Below are 18,956 nucleotides of genomic sequence, written 5' to 3' on the forward strand. Positions count from 1 at the left end.
ATAGGATTTAGCTATTAAAGCTGAAAACAATAAAAGTAATGCAAAATTCATGTTAAATCCTTAAAATCCGGCACAATGTATTCCTTCTTGAAGATTACAAAGAGGGGTCCGATTTGCCAGGAAATATTATTTTGTTGTTGTTCTGAGTTTTTAAGATCAGCAGTGACGTCTCTTTCCCAAATCTTCTTTGGAATATTTCCTTTAGACCAAGGGCTTTCAATGGCTCCTTCTGTTAGTGCAGAATTTTGATACCAATCTTTTCGTGTGTTGTGTGGGCGTGTGTGGGGAGAGAAAAGACTCAAACTCAAATTCGGCTTCTCTTTCCCCTCCCTCTTCCCCCAGAGCCATATGGTTAGCAGCTGCCCATGTTGGATGATTTAGTATGATTATATTTTAATTTTCAGCCTTTTGATTGAATTGATTTAAGACACCGATGGCAGAAGGCTCCTCCCACTGTGGGCAGGGCTCTCCATCAGCCTTTCTTTAATACTTTTGGAAATATTGTGGTGTCACTATTCAGTTACAGGAGTGTGGCATGCAAAGGTCACAGCAATTCAAAGGAATCCGCAGAAGAAGGTAACACATGGGTTTGAAGAAGAGGTAAGTTGGCTTGTTCCTTGTGGCTGTAAAGGTGCCGTCTTGCTCGATTAAATACATAGATCAATGCTCTTTCCTGTCTGCTTTATACTTGGAAGGGGGGAAATTTCCTTCTGATTTTTCCTTTACACTTTGAGTGCATTGGATGTGATCCGACAGCTAATGAGTGACCTGCCCCCTGCATGAATTGCAGGAAGAAACAATGTCTAGCAGAGCCAGAGAATGGAGGGAACCAGTGACAAAGCTTTCGCTACAGAGTGAATGGATTATTTGAAAGCAGGGGGTTCTGTAAGGTCCTAAAGTAGCCCCAAACTGCCTTGTTGAAGTGAAAAGGACCTGTGCTTCGTAACAGTCCCAGTCAGCTCCCTGGGTATGAGGCAGCCAAATTCTTCCTAACTTGTTGAGGATACAAAGGGGCATGGGAAAAAACTTAAGTTATGGGTGGATTGTGTGATTTGGTTTGAGAGGGGGGTGATTGAGGGAAGGGAGTTAGTGGTGGAGCATTTATAATGCATTGGATAAAGGCTGTTTCCATAGTAAAAAAAGAAGCGGGGGGTAGGGGTAAGGAAAAAAAAAGGAAGGCGTCTTTCTATCAGCTTGCCCTGTGTGTGAGCAGAGAGGTTGATGGAGGAATAAATAATCCATGAAATATTAACATCCAGGAATAGGTGTAAATCATCAGTACTTATTTCTAAAAGCTGAAACTGACATGTGAAATGGAATGGCACCGTGTAACTTTCCCTACAGTGAATCTGTCTGCTCTGCGAGTTTTTGAAGGACAACTATTTCTTTTAAATGGATGTCTCAGCACTGGGTGAAATTCTGCTCTGTTACGCAGGTGTAACTTTGTAGTAAGAAAGTCTTCAGTGGAGCGCCATCAGGTTTACACCTGCTATAGCTGAGAACAGGATTCAGCTCTAGCTTTTGTTTACTTCTTATTGTCTAACTAGGCAGACTTTATCTGAAGGCATACATAAAATAAATATACTGAAACAAGTGACCTTCACTCCTGGCTAAGTGTGGGGCTAGATCCTCGCTTCTATAGATAGCTGATGCTCCACTGAAATCAAAGAAGCTATGCAGACTTCCACCAGCTGAGGATCCAGTATATATCTGTATTTTTTGGCCATTCCTACTCTGTAGACGGAAAATTCACAATGTCATTTCTCCTGAATACAGTCCTATACACAAGGTGTAGGACACACCAGGTGGGAAGGGAAGGGTAAAAGTGGAAGGAGGAGGATTGAATTTCCTACAGTGGCTCAAAAATTTCTCAACCTGATGTTTCTTCAATAAAAAATGCAGCTACATCTAAATTGAAATAGTTCATGAAAACAGTTTGATTTTTGTTAAAGATCTAGTCAAAATCAAACAAACTCTCACTTTTTCAATTTTTTTCATCAAAAATTGGAATTGTATGTGAGAAAATTAAAATGGTTTCATTTGAGATTTTTCGTGGCAACATGATTGAATTTTTTTGGATCAACTCTACGATTTCTTTATGCCAGATGTAAGGGCTTATTTACTTGGGAAGCCTGGTTTCTAAATACATAGACAGCTCTCAGCCTCTAGCTGCTTAAACTTGCCACATCTCTCTAGCAAAGGTATAAAGTTCAAAGGTGAGATGGGTTCTCATTGTCCTGTGTGGTGCAAGCTCGTGCAAGGAATATCACACTTTACACGTGTCCCGGGGAGCTCCGTGCTGCTTGCGTGATTGAGATTTCATACAGGGATCAGCCTGTCTGGATCCCTCTGAGCTGTCAACTCTCCTGCTCCTTTCAAACTGCATCTTAAGATGGATTTTTTTGCTTTACCTAAGCCTCTGAACGACTGTCCCTGGGTTACTGCTGCTGTGACTGAGGGTTGGATCTCTGTTCTGCACAAAGTCACAGTTGACAGACTTTCTGCATGTCCATGCATAGCCCTGAACCTCCTTCCACACTCCAAACACCTCATCCCCAGCCCTACCCCAGATCCCGCACCCCTAGCCAGAGGCCTCACCCCCCCACATCCCAACCACCTGCCCCAGCCCTGAGCCCCCTCCCAAACTCCTCAGCCCCAGCCAGAGCCCTCATCCCCACACCCCAACCCTCTGCCGTAGCTCTGTTCCCCCTCCCACAACCCAAACTCCTCACCCCAGCCCTACCCAGAGCCCGCACCCCCAGCTAGAACCCTCACCCCCTCGCATTCCAACTCTCTGCCCCAGCCCTGAGCCCCCTCCTGCACCCTGAACCCCTCACCCCTGGCCCCACCCCACAGCCCTTACCAAGAACCCTCTGCCCCAGCCCTGAGCCCCCTCCGACACCCTAAACACTTCATCCCCAGCCCCACCCCAGAGCCTTCACCCCCTGCCAGAGTCCTCACCTACCCCAGCCCTGAGCCCCCTCTGGCACCTCAAACCCCTCAGCCCCAGCCAGAGCCCTCATCCCCACACCCCAACCCTCTGCTGTAGCCCTATGCCCCCTCCCGCACCCCAAACTCCTCATCCCCAGCCACATCCCAGAGCCCTCACCCCCCCGGCCTCCCCCTACATTAAACGCTTACTGTTCCCAGTCCATTTTTACGTTATTTTAAATATATATATCGGCTTACAAGGTGGGCTGAGGGGCGGGGGCAGGACTTGGACCTGTTCCGGCCACCACCAAAAATTATACAAGCCTGGCACCCATGAAAGTAGCATTTGGTACTGTAACACCGTTCGAGTTGGGGAAAGACTGAAATTTAAAAATTCCTCTCGGGTGGCAATTTAAGAACCAAAAAGCCTGACATGTCCGGGAAAATATGGACATGTGTTAACCCCACCTAAAGGTCTTTTTTAAAAAGATGGATCTGAACTAGAAATGAGCTCAGTTTCACATGTATGGGGCCGCGCCATTCCCTGAGGTGTGCTAGGGTGACCAGATGTCCTGATTTTATAGGGACAGTCCTGATTTTTGGGTTTTTTCTTATATAGGCTCCTATTACTCCCCACCCCCTGTCCCGATTTTTCACACTTGCTGTCTGGTCACTCTAGGGGTGTGCACATGTGTGGGTCCTAGCTGCTCCCTGCCCCCCTCATTGAAGCAGGTGTGTGCAGGGTTACTGCCCTGGGAACTGCAGGGCACCAGTGGACATGGGGCCGGCTGCAGACAGGAGTGTGGGGCAGGGCTAGCTGGAGGTGAGGGTGCAGGGCTGGCTGCTGGCAGGGCAGGTGGTGCGGAGCTGGCTGGAGACAGGAGGGTGTGGGGTTGGCTGGAGGCAAGAGGGTGCAGTGAGGTTGGCTGGAGGCAGGGCAGGGGCTGACTGGAGGTAGGGACTGACTGCAGGCAAGACAGGAGGGTGTGGGGCTGGTTGGAGATGGGGGTGCGGGCCTGGTTTGAGACAGGGGGGTGTGGAGCTGGCTGGCTTCGGGTAGGGCCGCAGGGGGGTCCGACAGGGGTTGGCTGGAGACAGGAGTGCGGGACTGGTTGGCTTTGGGCACGGGGGTGCAGCAGGGGTTGGCTGGAGACAGTGGGGTGTGGGGCTGGCTGGCTTCAAGCAGGGCGGCAGGGGTTGGCTGGAGGTGGGCTGGCTGCAGGCAGGGAGTGCAGGGCTGGTTGGAGATGGGGGCTGGCTGCGGGCAGGGGGTGCGGGGCTCGTGCGGGCAGGGCAGGAGGTGCGGCAGTGGCTGGTTGTGGGCAGGGGCACGGGGCTGTCTGGAGACTGGCTGGCTGGAGACAGGAGCTGGCTGTGGGCAGGGAGTGCAACAGGGACTGGCTGGAGACAGAGGCTGGCTGAAGGCAGGGGGTGCAGGGCTGGCTGGAGACGGAGGCTGGCTGTGGGCAGAACAGGGGGTATGGCAAGGGCTGGCTGGAGACAGGAGCTGGTTGTGGGCAGGAGATGCGGGGCTGTCTGGAGACAGGCTGGCTGCGGGCAGAACAGGGGGTGCGGCAGGGGCTGGCTGGAGACAGGCTGGTTGTGGGCAGGGGGTGTGGAGCTGTCTGGAGACGGGCTGGCTGTGGGCAGGGGATGCAGCAGGGGCTGGCTGGAGACGGGCTGGCTGCAGGCAGGGGATGCAGAGCTGGTTGGAGACGGTGGCTGGCTGCGGGCAGAACAGGGGGTGCGGCAGGGGGTGGCTACAGGCAGGGGGTGTGGGGCTGGCTGGAGACGGGCTGGCTGTGAGCAGGGCGTGCGGGGCTGGCTGCAGGCAGGGCAGGGGGTGTAGGGCTGATGCGGGCAGAGCGGGGGTGCAGGGCTGGTGTGGGCTGTGGGCAGGGGGGTGTGGGACTGGCTGGAGACGGGCTGGCTGTTGTCAGGGGGTACAGGGCTCATGTGGGCAGGGCAGAGGGTGCGGCAGGGGCTGGCTGTGGGCAGGGGGCACAGGGTTGGCTGGAGACGGGCTGGCAGCAGGCAGGGGGTGCAGCAGGGGCTGACTGGAGACGGGCTGGCTGCGGGCAGGAGGTGTGACGGGCTGGCTGGAGACAGGGGCTGGCTGCGTGCAGGGTGTGTGGCAGGGGCTGGCTGGATGTGGGCTGGCTGCAGGCAGAGGGTGCAGCAGGGGCTGGCTGCGGGCAGGGGCTGGCTCCGGCCAGGGGGTGCAGCAGGGGCTGGCTGGAGACGGGCTGGCTGCGGGCAGGCTGTGCGGCAAGGGCTGGCTGGAGACGGGCTGGCTGCGGGCAGGGGGTGCGGCAGGGGCTGGGTGCATGCAAGGGCTGGCTGCGGGCAGGGGGTGCAGCAGGGGCTGGCTGGAGATGGGCTGGCTGCGGGCAGGGGGTGCGGCAGAGGCTGGCTGGAGACGGGCTGGCTGCGGGCAGGGGGTGCGGCAGGGGCTGGCTGGAGACGGGCTGGCTGCGGGCAGGGGCTGCAGGCAGGGGCTGGCTGCAGGCAGGGGCTGGCTGCGGGCAGGGGGTGCAGCAGGGGCTGGCTGGAGACGGGCTGGCTGCGGGCAGGGGGTGCGGCAGAGGCTGGCTGGAGATGGGCTGGCTGCGGGCAGGGGGTACGGCAGGGGCTGGGTGCGGGCAGGGGGTGCAGCAGGGGCTGGCTGGAGACAGGGGGCTGGCTGCGGGCAGGGGGTGCGGCAGGGGCTGGCTGGAGACAGGGGGCTGGCTGCGGGCAGGGTGGCGGGTGCTCACAGGGAGAGCGGCTCAGAGCAGCCCGAGCAGCAGGACGGAGCCCAGACCCACCAGAGCAGCTGGGGACCCACCAGGCAGCAGCGGGAGCCCCAGGGCCAGGGGTCGGGGGAGCAGCAGCAGCAACAGGGCCTGTGCCCGGGGCCAGGCTGTGCCCACATGGCTCCCACAGTGCAGCGCCCCCAGTGGCCGGAGGAGGAATTACATCACTTCCCGGCCAGAGCCCACCACAGCCACAGCCTCCCCTCGCAGGGAAGCTGATTAACACCTGGTTCTAAAACTGCTTCAAAATTTAACAACCAGTTCACACGAACTGGTGCGAACTGGCTCCAGCTCACCACTGGTCTTCTGGATGGGCGCTGGTTGGAGAAATAGGAATTCAGTTCCCAGCTCTGGCTGCGTGTGATCTCGGGCAAGTCACTCAGACTCTCTGTACCTGAGTTCCCCATCTCAGTAATGGGGTAATACTTGCTTTCCCCTAGCCTTTGTCTTGCCTAAGGCCCTTGGTGTCTTCGATCTCTCACTGTGTGTTTTTTCAGCATGTAACACAGTGGAGCTCTGAGTACAGTTGTGGCCTCCAGGTTTTTCTGTCATCCAATAATAATAGGTGGAATAGTTATGGGCTTTTTGGCTTCCCTCAGAAGAATGTGTGATGGAGCATTATTCACATATGTAATCAAGCAGCAACTTTAATCTGTAAATTTCCCTTGCAAACTCTCCAGCATTTCAGAAATAAAAGCCACTTTTATAAAAGGGGTAAAAATTTGGCAGGAGCAATTTTTGGTTAAACCCCACTTATTTCTTACAATGCACTCTATCCCGATTAACCTTTGCTCAATATTTCTTGTAATTGCGTCATGTCTTAAAATGGAAACGAAGCACTTTGACAAATGGCTGGAAGGGTTAGATAGGATCACTGTGGTGTTCACGTGAATACTTCTGGCTGCTCTGCTGAGAAGTTTCTTTCAAAATTTTTGAATGGGCGAGCCACATGCTGTGCAGAGGACTCACATTGGTAGGAACAGCTCCTTCCCACCCACCTCCAGTACCAACCCCTCCCCAAACTCTCACCCTTGCAGTGCAACCAATGTCCAGCCTACAAATCCACTCTCCCCCCTTTCATCTGACCCTATGTTGACCTAAATCTCAAAATCCTTTGCGGCTTTGTGGGATATGATGGGTTGTGGGACAACTTTCTGGCCATCCCTTGGCTTGTGGATTGAAAGAAGTGGGACCCACAGACCTAACTCACCCAATAGGTCTCTTCCATCTGAATTTTATAATTCCTCTGATCCCTTCATTCAATGCTCCACAGTGAATTCCAGCAGCCACCCTTGCCCTCTGCGGCACTACAGGGTGCTGTGAGTCTGCTGTTCCTTTCTTCAGTGGTGGAAGCACACTGCTGGCACAAAGTCTGTGCTAAATCAAGACCCTTGCTGTTTCCTGGGGCAGCCCCAAGGTGGAGGCTGGGGCCAGAGACAGCTAAAAGTTGGCTGTATTAACTTTCATGGGGAATGTTTGCCATGCTGGTGGCAGGACAGTGCACAGCCCTGCTCCACCCATGCTCTGCCCCTCTGCTTATGTAACTACCTCCTGGGGGTCTGGGGCTAGGGGCAGCTAGTGTCACAGAGGTGGCTGAAGGGTGGGATCTGTGTGTCAAAGGATCTTTGTGCATGGATCGTTGGTGCAGGATCATGCCCTATATTATCTCCATGCATGTGGAGGAAGAGATGTCACTGATGACCTGGAATGAAGCGAACATTATGCCTACAGTTAGAAGAGATCCAGGGAGCCTTGGACTTGAAGGGGCCACAAGGATCAGGGTTAAGAGAGAGTTAGTTTCTTTTCTGCGGCAATGAGCTTAGCTGCTGACTGCACAAGGTGGTGATGAAATCCACTGACTCCAAATTCAAGAGTTGCACAGCATTTTAGAAAGACTTGGACAGCCTGGGACCGTGGGTTTGTCAGCCAGAGGCTTACTCAGTGTAATAGATGGTAACAAATCTACATACTCACATTCTACACATTAAACATGGATCAAAACAAGGAAGAAACGGGGTTGGAAGATAGAAATTGCCATTCTGGAGTTGGTCTGGACCCATGCACTGAAATAATACAAATCATCATTGTTTTTGTTATTGCAACACCTAGGAAACCCTAGTCACGGAGGAGGACCCCACTGCGCTCGGTGCTGAATGCGAAAGAACAAAAAGACAGACCTGGCCCCACCGAGCAACCAGTTAGTTGTTTCAGGGTCAAACTGTGTGTGGACCTTCCCTTAGTTCAGAGTCAAAGTGGCTAAATTCAATTTAGCACTAAAGTCAGTAATAAATCAACTTGAGCCACTTTTAGTCTGACAGAAGAGCATCCACACGCAGACTGGCATTGAAATACGCCATCTGGTTTAAGAAACAGATTCAGATAGATTAGTGCAAGTTTAGGTATAGACTAGTCCTGGATCAGATTGATCTAGTCCAGTATTCTGCTACCAAGAACAACCAGTACTGGCTGCTTAAAAGGAAGATGCTGGAAACCTTGCAGTGACCATTATGCGATAACCTAACCTACCCCCAAAGAAATCCACTTGCTAGCCCCAGCAGGGGAGAGTGGAGGGAGTTCTAAAAACAGCTTGTAATGTGAAAACAGTCGCAAATGATGGGTTTCTACAAATACGTAAGTAGAGAGTGTGACACCGTACCAACCCAATATTCACCACTGTCATGTAATTTGGATATGTTTTCTATAAAGTGTGCCATGTGAGGTATTCTAAAAGTCTTGATCTGCTAGACCTAAATATCTCATTGGATTATATGTGCTATCGTCGTATGTGAAGCTATGACGTTTGGCTGTGTATGTGTTACTGAGACATGTTGTGGGGTTGAAAACACTCACAAGCAGCCTTTCAGGTATAACAGTTAAAAGGCCAAACAATGTTAATGGCTTACTGATGAAATGCACATAAGCGCGAGGATTACCCCAGGAACTGTATACAATAGAAACCTCTCAGAGATAGCTCTACACACTGAGAACAGTCTGACCTAGGTCACAGCAAAAGAGCTTTCCAGCAAGTGGGAAGAAGATATAAAAGTGGGAAAATGATATTATGGGGGGACCTCACTCTCCCTGCAACAACACACCTGGTAACACCTGAGGAATAAAGATTGAACAGGGGGGAAGTGGTGGTTCCAGGCTAGAGGGATTTCTAGCCTGTATATGAAAACCTGGGAAACCCAAACTGAAAAGCTAAGGCAGCTTCTGTCTTAAAACTCTGCCAGCCTGTTTGTCACACAGGGTGAGAATTTGCTAATTCATATCCTACCTATCTAGTGTGTTAATCTCAGGTTGTAGTTTTGCTTATCTGCTAGGTAATCTGCAGTGATCTGTTTGCTGTCACTTATACTCATTGTAAATCTACCTTTTGTAGTTAATAAACTTGCTTTTGTTTTGTCTTAAACCAGTGTGTGGAAATGATAACTTGGGACAGAAAGCTGGTGCATCTCTCTCTGCACTTTGAGGGAGGGGCAAATTTTCTGAGCTTATATTCTACAGTTCCCTGTGCAGCGCAGGATGGTATAATTTTGAGTTTACACTCCAGAGGAGGATGCGTGCCTTAGGAACTGGGAGGTGCCTTAGCCGAGCCTGCCCATGCAAAGCTGATTTCAGCATATGTGTGTGTAGCTGCGGCTGGGTGTGTCCCTACTTGTATGTGTGCTGGTGGGGGCTTGGGGGCCTGTCACAGCAGTACAGTGTAAAGGGAGCCCAGGATGGTGGGCCAGGCGGGCTCAGTGGTACCCCAGTTCCAGGTGGCACCCTGGGGGGATCCCATCACAGACATATAATTAATATAGTCTTCACAAAGAAGGGTAAGTATCAGCCCCATTTTACCAATGGGGCAACTGAGGCACAGAGAGGACATGACTTGTCTAATGTCACCCAGCAGGTAGGTGACAGAGCAGAGACTAGAACCTAGGTCTTCTGTCTTCCAAACTAGTGTCCTAACCACTGCCTCTCCGCCTCTTTTATTTAGAACTGTGTAAGGCAACTGTGTGCGCTCTATGGGAAAGAATGCTGGCATTTGATTTGCTCTAGTAGACGTTAAATATGAATTAATTAGGTTTCAGATTCTGAAAAATATAAACCCAGGTTTAGTGATGTGAAACTGGCCAGCCTGGTGTACATTTTGATACTGTAGAGAACTTTGGGTAGGTAGAGAGTCTTTGATTAATGACACACACATTGAAAATGTGCCTTCCTCCCCCTGTACTTTGTTTTGCAGTGCTAGGCACAACCATTAATGGTGCCAGTTAGGAGGATGCAGATTAAGGGTAGAGCGGTGACCGCTCAGCGGCGCACAGTCTCCTCTCCAGGGTGTGAATGGTGTTCTGCACAGATGCAGAACTGGGGGATGTGAGCTAAGAACCTTTTGGCTAATGGACAAAGCCCTTCCTTGAAATGTGTGCCCACTGCAGCTGTCACTCCTGTGCGCTGCCATGAATGGGGGACCAACCCTTCTCCCCCATGCTGCTGTCTAGTCCTGTCTGGCTGACGTTAGTAGCTGAGGATAAGGCACGGCTTAGCAATTCACAGGCGTGGGAAGAGAACAGAGCTGGTACGTGCTGAATTGCACAAAGCAGGATTTATTATGAAGGCATTTTCCTTAGGAGGCTTCCCTGAACTCTCCCTTCCAGGATTCTATTCCACTCCCCCAGCACCCTACAAAATGTGAACACTGGAGGGGCCTTTTGTCTCATCCCCAGTATCTTTTACTATGGCAACTCTGAGCAATCACTGCTCCTAGAAAACGGTGGGCAACCTGGTGAAAAACCTACTGTAGCAGTACATGGGATTTAGAAACCTATTTTAAGCCCAGTGTGCCTGGTTCTGGCCTCAGCCACACCAGTGTACAGCAGGAGTAACTCCATTGTAATCAGGATATTGGGGTAGGAGTGAGATGAGAATCAGACCCACTCCATTCTAACTGGAAGGCCCAGTTCACACCTAATGTAAATGGGGTAAAGTTTGCAGATGATATAAAATTACTCAAGATCATAAATTCCAAAGCTGGCTGCGAAGAGTTACAAAGAGATTCACAAAATTGGTTGACTGGGCAACAAAATGGCAGATAAAATTAAATTTTGATAAATTCAAAATAATGCACAGTGGAAAACATAATCTCAACTATATGTATAACACGATGGGGTCTAAATTAGCTGTTACCGTTCAAGAAAGAGATCTTGGAATCCTCATGGATAGTTCTCTGAAAACATCCGCTCAGTGTAAAGTGGCAGTCAAAAAAGCTAACAAGCTAACAATGTTAGGAAAGCGATAGCTAATGAGACAGAAGATATAATGCCACTATGTAAATCCATGATATGCCCATACTTGGAATACTGTGTGCAGTTCTGCTCACCCCATCTCGACAAAGATATTTTAAAACTGGAAAAAGTACAGAGAAAGGCAACAAAAATGATTAGGGGTAAGAAACAGCTTCCATGTGAGGAGAGATTAAAAAGTCTGGGACTATTCAGTTTAGAAAAGAGATGAATGAGGAGGGACACACTAGAGGTGTATGATGAGGAGAAAGTGAATAGGGAAGTGTTAGTTACCCCTTCACATAAAACAAGAATTAGGGGTCACCCAATGAAATGAATAGGCAGCAAGTTTAAAACAATCATAAGGAAGTACTTCTTCACACAACACACAGTCAACCTGTGGAACTCGTTGCCAGGAGATGTGAAGGCCAAAACTATAACGGGATTCAAAAAAGAATTGTATGAGTTCCTGGAGTATAGGTCCATTAATGGCTATTAGTCAAGATGGTCAGGGACGCAACCCAATACTCTGGGTGTCCCTAAACCTCTGTCTGCCAGACGCTAAGACTGGACAGCAAGGAATGGATCACCCAATAACTGCCCTGTTCTGTTCCTTCCCTCGAAGCATCTGGCACCGGCTGCTGCCAGACAACAGGATACTGGGCTAGATGGACCATTGGGCTGACACACTATGGACATTCTTATGTTCTGATGTAATTGCACTGTAGTGTGTGGGCCTGATTCTGATTTCTGTTACACCCATCAAACGCTAATCAAGTGGATCCACTCAGATTTTACACCAGTATAGCTGAGAGCAGAATCAGGCCCACAGAGCTCTATGGGGCCACACCAAGGATGGATGCGGCCCACTGCCTATACCTGGCTGCTCTGCAGCTGGCAATAGGTATAGCATCTCTAAAGCCACCCTCCCAAGAGCCGCTTTACCTGTACCTGCTACTGTTTGATTGAGAGAGTCAGAATATGGGTCAAAATGATCAGAATCTAGTGGTCAGGCAACCTCACTAATTAGCAAAACTAGCATCCACGTGCCAGCAGTTTCTCCTGTTTGTCTCTTATGTGTGTCTGGTTATCTAGCTAAGGTCCTGTTACAATACAGTATCTGAGCACCTCCCACTCAGTAATGGATTTCTTTTTAACATATTCACTGCATGTCATAAGAACATAAGAACGGCCGTACTGGGTCAGACCAAAGGTCCATCTAGACCAGTATCTGTCTACTGACAGTGGCCAATGCCAGGTGCCCCAGAGGGAGTGAATCCAACAGGCAATGGTCAAGTGACCTCTCTCCTGCCATCCATCACCATCCTCTGACAAACAGAAGCTAGGGACACCATTCCTTACCCATCCTGGTTAATAACCATTTATGGATTTAACCTCCATGAATTTATCCAGTTCTCTTTTAAACACTGTTATAGTCCCAGCCTTCACAACCTCCTCAGGTAAGAAGTTCCACAAGTTGATTGTGCGCTGCGTGAAGAAGAACGTCCTTTTATTTGTTTTAAAGCTGCTGCCCATTAATTTCATTTGGTGACCCCTAGTTCTTGTATTATGGAAATAAGTAAATAACTTTTCCTTATCCACTTTCTCCACGTCACTCATGATTTTATATACCTCTATCATATCCCCCCTTAGTCTCCTCTTTTCCAAGCTGAAGAATCCTAGCCTCTTTAATCTTTCCTCATATGGGACCCTCTCCAAACCCCTAATCATTTTAGTTGCCCTTTTCTGAACCTTTTCTAGTGCCAGTATATCTTTTTTGGGATGAGGAGACCACTTCTTTATACAGTATTTGAGATGTGGGCGTACCATGGATTTATATAAGGGCAATAAGATATTCTCAGTCTTATTCTCTATCCTCTTTTTAATGATTTCTAACATCCTGTTTGCTTTTTTGACCGCCTCTGCACACTGCATGGACATCTTCAGAGAACTATCCACAATGATGCCAAGATCTTTTTCCTGACTCGTTGTAGCTAAATTAGCCCCCATCGTATTGTATGTATAGTTGGGGTTATTTTTTCCAACGTGCATTACTTTACATTTATCCACATTAAATTTCATTTGCCATTTTGTTGCTCAAACAGTTAGTTTTGTGAGATCTTTTTGAAGTTCTTCACCATCTGCTTTGGTCTTAACTATCTTGAGTAGTTTAGTATCACCTGCAAACTTTGCCACCTCATGTCATTTTAATTGAGTGGCTCTGCCACTGGCCTGCTGTGTGACCGTGGGCATGTCACTTCTTCTCTTTGTACCTCATATTCTCCCTCTACAAAATGGGGTTAATGATACAGGCAGCATCTGTACAGTGCTTTGAGAGCTACAGAGGAAAAGCCCTATGTAGGAGTTAGGTGGTATTAGCCTCACAGCACCCCGGTGAGGTAGAGTCAGGCTGTGATCCTCCGTTTACAGGTTGGGATCTGAGGTGCAGCATAACTAAGTGACTTGTCCAAGGTCACACACAGTCTGTGGCAAAGCCAGGAACTAAACCCAGTTCTCCTAAGTCCCAGGCTAACTGCTGGACTATGCATTCTTGGTTCTGGAGAGAGGGGACCTGTCTCTCTGTAAGAGACTCTTTGGATTTTGGTGCCTTGTCCTTCTTCAGACATTGTTACAGGGGAGGCTTTCAAAAGCATGAAGGGCAGTGAGGCACCTAACTCTCATTGAAAGTGAGTGAGGATTTAACTGCTCTTTGCGCCCTGGAAAATGTCTCTCCTCCAATATCCCAGTTGCTGCAGCACCACATGCGGTATTTAATCAACGAGTGACTAAATAACAGCGCTACATTTGGGCTGGGGAGACTGTAGCACTTCTCGGTCTTCTGGCTAAGAGGGGTGAAAACATTATCTAAGTAGCCAGTGAGATATTAAATTTAATTGTGAGGCTTCATCATATCATCCCAGATTCCCTCCTTATCAAGCATGTTGTTAATGATCATTGTTATTAAGGGTACAATTCTGCCATGGAGGTCAGAGGTTCCATGACTTTCCAGGATCTCCAGGACTACTTCTGGGGTAGGGCTTCAGCAGCTGTCAGCTCCGGGGCCACCAGAGCAGCGGCCTCAGGGCTGACTCAGTGTACTAGGGCTGGAGCAGAGGCAGTCAGCCCCTGCCACAAGAGCAGTGGTGGGGCTGGAGCAGAGCTGGCAGTCAGCCCCGGGGCTGTCAGACCAGCAGTCAGGGTTGGGTCAACCCCCCTGGGGCTGGAGCAGTGGCATGACTGGAGCAGATGCTGGAGGTCAGCCCCCACCAGTGCTCTGACTCTTTGCAACCCCCCCCACCCCCCTCCCACTGGGAGTGGCTGGCTCACTACAAAAGCAATTTCCTCTCTTGGTATTGACACCTCCTCATCAGTTATTGGAAGTGGACCACATACACCCTGGCTAAATTGGCCTTCAACACTGGGTCTTCACTTGTAAGGTAACTCCCTTCTCTTCATGTGCCAATATATATTTATTCTTGTTTCTGTAATTTTCACTCCATGCATCTGAAGAAGTGGGGTTTTACCCACAAAAGCTTATGTCCAAATAAATCTGTTAGTCTTTAAGGTGCCACCAGACTCCTTGTTGTTTTTTCTGGATATAGTCTAACAGGGCTACCCCTTTGATATAAGACTCTCCTCATTGTGATATCTGGATGCAGTTGTATAAAATTGGGTCTCTCAAAATACTGCAAGAATTTTCCTTCCTCCCCTCCTAAAGCCAGGGAGCCCTAGCAGAGTGCGAGAGGAGGGGTGAGACAAATACAGAAGGGAACTGCTCAGCATTGTAGGAGTAGCAAGGCATGTTGTGCTTTTCAGAGAGGCCAGCTGGCAGGGTCTTGCATGTTGTGGGAGGGGAGAATGTCTTCAACCTGCCAGTGCCTGTCCTCAGTTCTCCAAGCTGGGATGGACATGCCCAGCTCAGCCAGCGCAGGAATTTAGACTGAAAAGACAATTGCAGTTTGCTGCAGTCTGTGCCAAGTAAGTGCTGGGTGGTGCACTCGTATCAACTTCCTAATTGAGGTCAGTGACTTGGAGGTGGCTGAGGGCTCCTGGACAATCCCCTAGGACATTCCAGTTAAAGTGGCAGAGTCCTGGGATAGGGCAGCTGCTTTGGAGGGTGTCATTACAAGGGGAAGTTTGGAAAGGAACGTGACAAGGTGTGTGTTGCAAGCAGGTGCCTGTAACAAATGAACACAAAACATTGCTGGTTCATAGGACTGATCCTGGTTCTTACACCAGGAAAGCCCAGAGCTGTCTTTTTTGGTGCAGCGCTCATGTTCCCTTCTATGTGATCTGTGAGAACAACATCCGTTCAGCTGCACTAAAACAGCGCCTGTGTAATTGCTCTTTCTAGTTCACTTCCTCTCTTGCCTCCCCTAGCTTTTTTTGCTGAACATTACCTGCTTCAGTTTCCATGTTGCATTTTTGCATCAGGCTGTTCTGCAAAAGCATTATTATTTGAATTACCGCAGCATTTAGGAGTCCCAGTCATGGATCAGGCTCCATTGTGCAAGGTGCTGTACAGACACAGACCAAAGAAAGACAATCCTTGCCCTAAAGAATTTATAATCTGTTATGTACATATACATCTCTAGCTAAACAGACGTAAGTGTAAAAATTCTTCTGAACCTTCTATAGCTAAAATGGGTCCTGTAGGTTTATCTTGCTGCATGGGGTTCTGTGGAGATGACCTGGAAAGTCAAAATCCTATATGTTCAATTATTTTTTGATGTAAGAGTTTGGGGTTGCCCTCCTGTCCTCAGCCAAAATTTCCCTCACTGTTGTGTGCCATAAGAAGGGCCATACTGGATCAGCCCAAAGGTCCATCTAGCCCAGCATCCTATCTTCCAACAGTGGCCAATGCCAGGTGCCGAAAGGGAATGAACAGAACAGGTAATCATCAAGTGATTCATCCCTTGTTGCCCATTCCCAGCTTCTAGCAAACAGAGGCTAGGGACATTCCAAAGGGCACTGAGTCTGATTACGTGTTTCCATCGCCTTTGTTGTTGCCAGGATGCTAGTGAACGGAAAGTGCCAATCATCTGTTAAGGTGCCTCTTCCTGCAGGAATGACTGAATGGAATCTTTAGGTTAAGAACATAATTTTTCATACATAGTATAAGTAGCCGGTGGAACTCATTGAAACAGGACGTTGCCAAGAGCTTAGCAGGATTCAAAAGGGCACTAGGTATTTATCTGGATAATGAGAATAAGGACTAACCCAAACCTGACCACTTTCCACACCCAGTGCCAGACACACATCTGTGACCTGCCTTCTTGAACATAAACACAGAGCAGTGTGTAAATTTATGAACCAGGAACCAAACCAAACCCCCAACCCACCAAACAAAACATTTTACTGCACAAGCAATATTCCCCTGGCCAGAGGATGAACAAAAGAATGACCACACACGTGACAGATATTAGTCACTTAAGGCATGAATGGAAGGTGCTCAGAGCCTACGGTGATGAGGGTGATGTAAGAACTGTATAGAATAGAATAGAAAATTTTCACTGCCCCCTTTTACGGTTTGTGCACACAAAGGACTGGAATGCAATTGAATCAAACTGAAACCCTCGCACTTGTGGAAGGCTTAAAGCTAGTATTCAACCAGCTGTATTTAAAACAGTCATTTTGCCCTTAACGTGCAGTTGGGGAAATGTATTCTAGTCCCTTGACGCTCTTTTGTAAACAGGATGATTTGTGCTTGTTTGTTGCTACACACGAGCTAAAACCTTTTATGTACAATCTGCCTCAAACATTTAGTGCATTGACCACTAATTATCCTCAATGAGCTTTCATTGTACCAACTACAGAGTGCTTTGGAGGCGAAAATGGTCTATAAATTCTAATGATTATTATTAAATTAGGCTCCCGTAACCAATCTTACGCTATGAGTCACTCTCATCAACAAGATAGGGAACAAATAAGACCTAAATATGAGTTCCCATTCAGACAATGGTCTTACAGGAATGCAGAGCAGCTCTGAGCTGAATTACAATAAATCATGAGGGTTTAGTTTGCTTGGAGAAATTACTTGTGGTTTGGCACAGTTTTGAACAGCTAGATCAGGAATATGGTCTGAGCCTAAAACACCTTTTGTACTAAAATGATTAGGAGTTTAGAGAGGGTCCCATATGAGGAAAGATTAAAGAGGCTAGGACTCTGCAGCTTGGAAAAGAGAAGACTAACGGGGGATATGATAGAGGTATATAAAATCATGAGTGATGTGGAGAAAGTGGAAAAGGAAAAGTTATTTACTTATTCCCATAATACAAGAACTAGGGGTCACTAAATGAAATTAATAGGTAGCAGGTTTAAAACAAATAAAAGGAAGTTCTTCTTCACACGGCGCACAGTCAACTTGTGGAACTCCTTACCTGAGGAGGTTGTGAAGGCTGGGACTATAACAGTGTTTAAAAGAGAACTGGATAAATTCATGGTGGTTAAGTCCATAAATGGCTATTAACCAGGATGGGTAAGGAATGGTGTCCCTAGCCTCTGTTTGTCAGAGGATGGAGATGGATGGCAGGAGAGAGATCTCTTGATCATTGCTTGTTAGGTTCACTCCCTCTGGGGCACCTGGCATTGGCCACTGTCGGTAGACAGACACTGGGCTAGATGGACCTTTGGTCTGACCCGGTACAGCCGTTCTTATATTCTTACTGTGTATTCCTAAGGTTCAATTATGACTTCATTTTAATGTCCAGATCTCTTATACGGCTTTGTAGAAATTTCCTATCTTTGATGCTTAATAGTAGAGTTAGTCAGGGAAAGATTTATTTTCCCCAGATGAAAAGTAAGATTTTTCATTTTTGTTGACTTTTTTTGGCTTTATCAAAAAGCAGAAAACCAAAAATTTGTAGGTTAAAACATGCAAACAAAACATTGGATTTTGGTTGCTGAAAACATGTTAATTCAGTTTGGAGGTTTTTGGTCAAAAGCTGGAGATTTTTGGTGCAAATGGGATTTTTTTTGCAAACCAATGTTTAATGAAAGATTTTTTTTTTGTTGTCAGAAACATTTTGCCTCCTCCTCTACCCAAATAAATAAATAAAGCAGCCGGCTATACCTAATATTCCCTGTGGCTGGGGGGGAAATGTGACTGGAAATGGCCCTGCATGCAACCTACCCAGAAAGGATGTTTCTGGAGACACAAGTTCTGTCAGCAGCAATACCACCCATCTGCTCACTCTTCCACTGCACATCAGAGGGTGACAGAATCTGCCCAGCTCTGGACTGTTTGACCCCATCAAACACTTCTTCCCTCAGTGAGGCATAATTCTGTCCTAACTCAGTTTTCAGAATGGAGAGCGGTAAATAGTGTGTCCCTCAGGGGTCTGTACTGGGATCAGTCCTATTCAAAATATTCATGAATGATCTGGAAAAAGGGGTAAACAGTGAGGTGGCAAAGTTGCAGATGATACAAAACTACTCAAGACAGTCAAGTCCCAGGCAGACTGCAAAGAGCTACAAAAGGATCTCGCAAAACTGGGTGACTGGGCAACAAAGTGGCAGATGAGATTCAATGTTGATAAATGCAGAGTAATGCACATAGGAAAACATAATCCCAGCTATACATATAAAATGATGGGGTCTAAATTAGCTGTTACCATTCAAGAAAGAGATCTTGGAGTCATTGTGAATAGTTCTCTGAAAATATCTACTCAATGTACAGTGGCAGTCAAAAAAGCAAATAGAATGTTGAGAATCATTAAGAAAGGGATAGATAAGGCAGAAAATATTATATTGCCTCTATATAAATCCCTGGTACACCCACATCTTGAATACTGCATGCAGATGTGGTTGCCACATCTCAAAAAAGATATATTGGAATTGGAAAAGGTTCAGAAAAGGGCAACAAAAATGATTAGGGGCATGGAATGGCTGCCATATGAGGAACGATTAATGAGACTGTGACTTTTCAGCTTGGAAAAGAGATGACTAAAGGGGATATGAT

The 18,956-nt window shown here is 48.0% G+C and overlaps 1 protein-coding gene across 4 annotated transcripts in view; it reads left to right on the forward strand.

Annotated features, from left to right (window-relative positions):
- Positions 1-530: 530 nt before the first annotated feature.
- The window catches only part of GDPD4 (glycerophosphodiester phosphodiesterase domain containing 4), an 87,452-nt gene continuing 69,026 nt past the window's right edge, over positions 531-18,956 (forward strand). For 3 of the 4 annotated variants that reach the window (XM_050941358.1, XM_050941349.1, XM_050941374.1), the window contains exon 1: positions 531-600. The gene's annotated coding sequence lies outside the window, so the exon portion shown is untranslated. The remainder of the gene's footprint in view (positions 601-18,956) is intronic. The other variant, XM_050941366.1, reaches the window with a different exon arrangement.

This window comes from Gopherus flavomarginatus, chromosome 1 (assembly GCF_025201925.1).
Source record: "Gopherus flavomarginatus isolate rGopFla2 chromosome 1, rGopFla2.mat.asm, whole genome shotgun sequence".
Taxonomy (NCBI): domain Eukaryota; kingdom Metazoa; phylum Chordata; order Testudines; family Testudinidae; genus Gopherus; species Gopherus flavomarginatus.